Source organism: Lactuca sativa, chromosome 1 (genome assembly GCF_002870075.4).
Source record: "Lactuca sativa cultivar Salinas chromosome 1, Lsat_Salinas_v11, whole genome shotgun sequence".
In the NCBI taxonomy this organism is placed as follows: Eukaryota; Viridiplantae; Streptophyta; class Magnoliopsida; order Asterales; family Asteraceae; genus Lactuca; species Lactuca sativa.
Window position 1 is genome coordinate 104124367 of NC_056623.2, and position 7556 is coordinate 104131922.

At 34.3% G+C, this 7556-nt stretch overlaps 1 long non-coding RNA gene across 1 annotated transcript; it reads left to right on the plus strand.

Moving 5' to 3' along the window:
- The first annotated feature begins 209 nt into the window (after positions 1–209).
- LOC111909804 (uncharacterized) lies at positions 210–1399 on the plus strand. The gene is made up of 3 exons (XR_008225491.1): positions 210–291; positions 371–436; positions 1308–1399. It is a non-coding gene; the product is annotated as an uncharacterized LOC111909804 (long non-coding RNA).
- Positions 1400–7556: the final 6157 nt, after the last annotated feature.

The following is a 7556-nucleotide window of genomic DNA, read 5'->3' on the forward strand; positions in this document are numbered from 1 at the left end:
ATTCTTTTTTTTTACTCAAAAAGTGTCATCTTGAATTGTTTGTTTCTAAAAGGCATCAAACATTCTGGACAGGCTACACCTTTGCTTCTACCTGTACCAGTAATTGAACTCAGTGACATTGCATTTGCTGTAAGTTTATTCATTTAACATATTTTTATAATATTTTAAAACTTATGTTCACGAATTTTTTGTAATTTTTTTTTCTAGGTTGACTCTATACCTGTAGTTTTTGGTGTGACAAGAGATCCCTTCATTGTTTTTTCATCTAATCTCTTTGCCATTTTAGATAAAGTATGATGCCACAGTTGACTTTTATCTAATTGGTCAAACACAAAAAAAAAATTAGGCTGAATTTTTGCTTCTGATGTAGGTCTACGATCTCTATATACACTGATTTCAGAAGACAGAAAGCATGGCAGAATTGGAGTATCTACAGGTTAGTTTTTTTTTAAAGTTTTCATGTTAAATGACCTATTTGCCCATATCCATTGTTATGAATGAATTGATAGTATATATCTACTTGGGAATCATGCTTTGAATTTTGGAAGGTCTATCCATGTTTGAGATTACAAATAGGTTGATGTTAGGTCAACATTTTCTTTTATATCTATGTGTCTGATTGGATACAAAATGATCCTAGATTTCTTTGGTAAGTGTCTTATTGATTAGGTCACTCATAACCAAAGATAATTCATTATGATAATAAGGATGAGGGAAAATACGTCTATTGGTAACTACCTGAAATGTTAATCATATCCAATAACTCATATAAATCATAGCATCATACTTTCATTTTAGTGCTCTAATATGATGAAATATGAAAGTAGAGTGCTATAATAAACAAATCAGTGAAAGTACGTTGCTATACTCGCATAGATTTCTAAAACTAAAATGTTATAGTATTATGAAATATGAAAGAAAATATGAATTGTTTTAATTTTAATTTTGATTAAAATAACTCCAAATGGGGTAATTGTTATAAAAATGGTCCATGTTGCAGGAATATATTACAAAAATGGTCTTTGTGGCAGGTAATTGTTACAAAAATAGTCCTTATTACAGGAAAACATGACAAAAATGGTCCAGTAAGAAGCTGTTAAAATTGTCCTTGTAGCAGGGATATATTACAAAAATGGTCCTTTTGACACGTAACTGTTACAATGGTAAGTACTTTCAACTAGGATAACCATTTGATCTATGGTTCTTTTTATGTGTGGTGATTATTAGTGATATTATTACATATTTTTATGTGATTATTAGTGATATTCTTATATAATTTTATATGATTTATTATGATTATATTACAGGCAATTGTTCAAGATGGATAAACAAGAGGAGCAACTATGCAAATTTCATCTTCATGTCAACTTTTGTGTTTCTTTCCAACAAGTATTAACTAGCACAATGTTTAGACTTATTATAGGTTTTTGGAATATATTTTTGTATTAAATATTGAGAATATTACAGTCAGACAGGTTAAGTATTAATTTGAGTAATGCTTTTGTGTTTTGCATTTATTATCTTAATTGTTTTTTATTATTTTATATTCCATTTAAATTTATAAAAAATAAATTGGATCAAATTTTGAAATATAAATGTTTTGTTGTAAAAAAAAAGTGCCGCTAAAACATACAAATTGTTTTTATTTTAGTGGCATAAGAAAAGTGTCACAAAAACTAAAAGTGCTATAGTGGCACAAAAAAAAGTGTCACTAAAACCTAAAAAGGTTGCAGCGACACAACAAAAAGGTGTCACTAAAAGCCTTTAGTGGGAGCGTTTGTAGTGACATTTTTTTTGTGTCGCTGATTGCCAAGGGGGTTTTTAGTGGCACTTTTTTGGTTTTCAATGGCACTTTTTTTGTGCCACTAAACATCATTTTATTTGTAGTGCTGCTGACCATGCTCAAAGTGAAGGCCACATCAGGGTGAGTACAAGTCATAGCGTACATAATAGAGCCTACTGTGGAAGCGTAAGGTACTCGGCTCATATCAGCTATCTCTGCCTTTATACTCGGGCTCTGAGTCTTACTCAGCTTGGTATTGCTTTGGACTGACAACTCCCCTTTCTTGGAATTTTCCATACTAAAACGCTTTAGTACCTTTTCCAAGTATGTATCCTGATTGAGTCCTATCAGTCTCTTTTCCCTGTTTCTTACTATTCATATTCCTAGAATATAAGCAGCCTCTCCGAGGTCCTTCATAGCGAAACATTTCCCAAGCCAGGACTTAACCTCCTGCAAGGTTGGGACATCGTTTCCTATGAGTAGTATGTCGTCGACATACAATACGAGGAAGCTTACTATACTCCTACTGGCTTTGACATACACACAAGATTCATCTTCGCTTCGCAGAAATCCAAACTCTTTAACCTTCTCGTCAAAACAAAGATTCCATCTACGAGACGCTTGTTTCAATCCATAAATGGATTTCTCAAGCTTGCATACTCTATTTGGATGCTTCGTATCGACAAAACCCTCTGGCTGATTCATGTAGACATCCTCAGCCAACTTTCCATTAAGGAAAGTGGTTTTCACGTCCATCTGCCATAGTTCATAATCATGAAATGCAGCTATGGCAAGCATCACCCTAATAGACTTTATCTTCGCAACTGGTGAGAAGGTCTCATCATAGTCAACTCCGGGAGTTTAAGTAAAGCCCTTCGCAACCAATCGCGCTTTATAAGTATGCACTTTCCCATCATGTCCGTCTTCTTCTCGAAGATTCACTTGCACCTGACTGTCTTACGACCCGGTATATTATCAACCAAATTCCAAACTTGGTTGTCGTACATGGACTGAACCTCGCTGTCCATTGCCTCTTTCCATTTCGCAGACTTTGGGCCTGCCATGGCTTCCTTATAGCTGCTAGGTTCATCCAAAGTAACTAGGAATGAGAATTTATAAAACATGTAGTTACTTTATATTTAACATTATACTTTTAATGAGGAGAGGGTTGCCCTATCCTACCCGTTCGGCTAACGACCCTCCACCAGTCAAGCAAGTGGTAGGTGTGAGTGTACACCCATTAAGCGTCATTTTATAGGCAGCAACCTTATACCCACCTTATAGACCGACTTCGTGAATGAGGCCTACTAACGGTAAGACTAGCATTTTAAGTTATACATATATATATATATATATATATATATATATATTAATTAAACTTGTAATAATATATAATAGCATAGGGTTGAATTTTAAACTTGTAAAATTCTAAGGGTTTGAAATTTAAATTACTCAAAATTAAACTTTTAATCATAAATTCAAATTTCAAAACTTGAGGGCAAGAATTGAACTTTTCAAAACACAAGGGATCAAACAACAAATAATTCAAATTAAACAATTAATTTCATAATTAACTATATTTGACCTAATCTTAATTTTAGTCATTAGATAATTACCAAATAATTTTAAATAATCCATATTTATCACATAAACAACTAATATTAAAGGATTTGAAATTATCTATTGTTCTGGCAAGGATAAACACTTAATTAAGATAAAATTCGGATTTTAACTTCATAAAACAATTTAAGAATCAAATCCAAGTCAAAACAGCAGGTAAAACCCGAAATACCCTCTGCCTGACGCACTGACTCGCCGAGTAGGGGTCAACTCGCCGAGTCCAGATACTGACTCGCCAAGTTGAGTTGGGCAGGGGGCAAAAACTCGATTTGTAGTAAACAAAGCAGTTAAGCATCACATACAACTGAAACCAATCAAAGCTCTGATACCACTGATGTGATTTATGCATAAGAAACATTCATATATGCTCATACGAACCCTAATGCTTGGATCTAGGTTTCTCTATTGAACATGCTTTGATTCCAAGACTTACAAACCCTAATCTAGCATACAAATAACAAAAATAACATATAGAATCAGATCTAGATGTTTACCTCTTCAATTGTTGGCTTAGATCTTCTCTTTCTTCTTCTCTTGAGCTTAGAGTCACAAATGCAACTCCTCTAATGGTTCACAAACCCCACAAGCAAGAAGGTAATATGAGAGAGGGAGAGAGAGGCTAGAAATCGGCCTAGGGATCTCTTAGAATCAAGTGGTAGCCGAATTCAATGCCCTAGGGGTCATATTTATACTTACAGGTTACTAGGGTTTCAGTCTAAACCCTAATGGACAGCTTAGCCACCAAGCAGCCCAAGGAACCTTCTGGAATAAGGCCTTGGACGAAAATATGATGGATACCCATCATAATTCCGTTCCCCCTTAAGCCCATTAGGCTTCCTTAACCTAAAACTCAACTATCATACATTTGACAGTTTATACCCCTTTATTCAATTAATCTCTTTTGATCACCAAATTAATTCCTAATTAATTTATGACCAATACTAATTAAATAAATATGATTTCTCCTTTAATATATTATTCTTATAATATATTAATAAATCATAATACTCTCTCTTTCTCCTTAAATTACCTTGTCAAGTTGCTTTGGAGAAGGCAACCCAAAAGGACCATGCACAACCGGGTCAAGTACATACCAAATATAGTTACGGGCTTAGACACTATTCCAACAAAAACTTCATTTGTCCTATATTTTTGATTTCATCAATAACATTGTATAAGGAATTCAATTGCTAAAATTTAAATATTGAACATTAAAACAAGTTTAGTTGAGAAGATAGACTTTATCATTAAAGTTCGTTGAATCGGTATGTTAATTTGGTAAAAAACTTTTAGTCTAGTTCACATAATTTGTAGTTTTACCAATTATACTAAAAATAAAGTAACAAGATTTCATTCATGTTAGTGGTTGTCGTTTAATACTAACTTTTTTGACTTAACATTAATGTGATACATACATACATACATACATACATATATATATATATATATATATATATATAACTTAGTTCAAATGAAATACAATAAATAGTGTGAAAATGGAAAAACTCTATGTTTGTATTATTATTCTGCAATGAAAGTTGTATATGTGTATTGTTGAAATAGTTCTAATGTGAATATTAACATTTGATTATTCATATATTCATTAGAATGTTATTATTCTATTATAAATATATATATATATATGTGTGTGTGTGTGTGTGTGTGCGTGTATGTGTGTGCATAGGTGTATAGGTGTGTATATAGTGTTAGTTAGTTAGGATCACTTGAGAGGCTTTTTTATGATTTATTTTTCTAAACAAATTTTCCGACTTTAGTCGTTGGATTTTAAGCACTTTTGAAAGTAAACAACAATTTTAAAAAATGGGTATATATGCAAACGTTGATGTGCGTACATGCACTTTAGAAATTTTAATTTTCCCACATTTAAAAAAAACATTTTGTTTTAAAAAAAAATTAGAGTATTAATCTCTTCATGACTGTCTAATTAATGCGTTGTAAACAAAAATATTAAAAAATATCTTGAATATTGTTTTTGATAACCTTATTGAGTTTTACATATCTTTGGTTTATGGTTCTAGCACATCAAAACCAACATATCAAACCATGTGTGTCTAACTCATACTCAGCATAATGACAACTACTAGGATATCAAATCCAATGGGCCAGCCTTGGTGCCTTAGACCACTTAGTATAGTGAGGAAAACCCACCTCACAAGCAACACTGTCTAACAAGATCCAAATCTCCAACCACAACTCCAACCTAAATTACCAAAATACCCTCAGAATTCAAACTTGGTCAACCATGGTCAAAGTCAAAGTCAACGATCAACAGTCCATGTTGATCCAACTCGTCGAGTGCATCTTCTGACTCGTTGATTTCCTTCATATCTTAGAAAATCATGAACAGCTCGAGTCAACTCGCCGAGTTACTAGAGCAACTCGTCGAGTTCTTTAGTGCTCAGAAAACTGGGAAATACCCGAGTTAACTCGCCGAGTTAGCAAAACAACTCGTCGAGTCCTTCAAGAATCTAGAAAGCAAGAAAACCCGACTCAACTCGTCGAGTTCTTCAGTCTTTACACATTCAGTCCTTTTCCAGTCGAATCCAGAGCCCAAACTACAGATATAGCCCCTAAGATGAAGATACCACGTAAAGTTGCTAACTTTACATCCATGCATGGCATCAAAGGGGTTAAAACACTCATATGAAGCTTATTATGGTTCTTAGAGCATGAATGAGGGCTTACACTTAATAAAGTTGCAACCTTAAGTCCTCAGAGTTCATAAGATGTCCAGATTTGTAATCATGGCTTCCTAACATACTCAGATCCGATCCGAGAGTGACCCCAATATGCCCAAAAAATGACAGGATACATTTATAAGAGGAGATTTAAGCAACAAAAGGCCAAGGTATCAACTTTATACCTCAAGATGGTTGCCAAAACAAAGTAGATTCCGGATCTACAACCTTCCTCTCAATCCAGCCTCTTCAAACTTCAATATCCTTCCAAAAGAGCACCAAAAGTCACTTTCCAAGCTCTCTCTCTCTCTCTCTCTCACTCACAAACACACACACAAGAAGGTATAAGGCGTTAACTAGGGTTTCACTAGACAGGGGAGGTGGTAATGGAGGCTACAATGAGGCTTAAGGCCTTTATATAGGGTACAAAACCTTGAAATTTAGGGTTTCATAATCAGTCGTCAGCTCGTCGAGTTTTTCTAAATGACTCGTCGAGTAGAAAGCTTCCTACACGTCGAGTTGAGGCCATCAACTCGATGAGCTCCAAAGCAATTTGTCCTTTTTAGATAAAATTCTTATACCTGGGAGCCTGGATGTTACATCATCTTGGAATGCCAAATGCATTTTTTCAACAAACTCGCCTCACTTTCTCTGCTAGCCCATTACTTTTCAAAGTTTGTGTAAATTTTGTTTCAAAGTTTGTGTAAATTTTGTTCCAATGCGTCACGTGTTGGTTTAGAAGATGAGTTTGTTTAGAAGATTCCATTTCGAGTTACATTGGTCGGACGTCTGGTAATATGGATCTCGACCCATTCCCTTACAAAACCGCTATGTAACACATAATCGAAATTGATCACATGATTGTCCCTTTCCCATGTCATTATCTTCAGATATGTCAACCCATGCATTTGCTAACTCTGTCTCTTCTTCTTGACTCTATCTTCTCGTATCGTCCTTCCCGTTTTTGTTGAATTTGTTCTTCGGTTTTGGAACCAAAAAGATTTTTGGTTGAGGGTGTGAAAGGCAGCTGTGATTGAAATTAGAATTGAGTTTGCATTTGGAATTGTGAATAATACCTAAGAAAACCACTTACAAGCACTTGGTTTTGATATAAACTTGATGGATCCATTTGTGGTCGGTAAGGCGGTGGTGATGTCAGATTGTAACCAAAGAGTGCAAATGGGTTTGGAAGCATTTTGGTTGGAAGAGTTGAGATTATTGGAAGACATTTTGAGTGTGTGTGAATTAAATTGAATGGTAAATATGTATATATAGTGGTGATTTGTTATAAAAAAAAGAAAAAGGAAAAGAAAAAGGAAAAGAGTCAAATGCCAACGTCCAACTCTTCCAGTGTTCACAAACATTCCAAATTTTAATTTTTTTACCATCGGTGGAAAGGTACCATCGGTATTATGGGCGAAGGTGAAAATGAGATTCGGCACGATGTTTACCGT